Source organism: Sesamum indicum, unplaced genomic scaffold, assembly GCF_000512975.1.
Source record: "Sesamum indicum cultivar Zhongzhi No. 13 unplaced genomic scaffold, S_indicum_v1.0 C03533, whole genome shotgun sequence".
Taxonomy (NCBI): Eukaryota; Viridiplantae; Streptophyta; class Magnoliopsida; order Lamiales; family Pedaliaceae; genus Sesamum; species Sesamum indicum.
The window spans coordinates 1-511 of record NW_011631432.1 but is presented as its reverse complement, the minus strand read 5'-3'; the positions used below and the strand labels follow the sequence as shown (position 1 = coordinate 511).

The following is a 511-nucleotide window of genomic DNA, read 5'->3' as shown; positions in this document are numbered from 1 at the left end:
TCGTTGAACAAACATATATCGATTAATAATTAGTTTTATTGTAGAAAGAGAAGAAGGGTTTCAAGAACATCAACAAAAGAGTGCCCCTACCTCGTACAACTCTGTTGTTTGCAACAAACCTTTGTCAATTGATTTGTTAGTCGCTGTCAGGTCTTTCATTGCACTCATTGCAAACACCAACTGTTGCAACATGTAAAACCCTCAAAAACATAATGAAGGTAAATCCATCCTTAGGACATAATGAAGATGATCCTCAAGACCATCCATGAAATGAAACAGCAAGTTCAATTAGTGTGTGTGTGTGTGTGTGTGTGTGTGTGAGAGAGAGAGAGAGAGAGAGAGAGAGAGAGAGTTACTGTGTGGGAGTGAAGAAATCAGGTGGTAAGAACTCCAAGTATAGAAGATATTGCCCAGCTTACGACTACGCCAGGACTGCTGCTGCATTTATAGTGGAGTTTTGCCGTTCCCGCTCTCATTTTTGGTGAGACAATCACATCACAATATAATAAAC

The 511-nt window shown here is 39.7% G+C and overlaps 1 long non-coding RNA gene across 1 annotated transcript; it reads right to left on the bottom strand.

Moving 5' to 3' along the window:
* Positions 1 to 111: 111 nt before the first annotated feature.
* Positions 112 to 460, bottom strand: LOC105155336. Its single transcript, XR_847295.1, has 2 exons — positions 357 to 460; positions 112 to 180 (listed from the first exon to the last, which is right to left on the bottom strand). It is a non-coding gene; the product is annotated as an uncharacterized LOC105155336 (long non-coding RNA).
* Between the last annotated feature and the right edge of the window lie 51 nt (positions 461 to 511).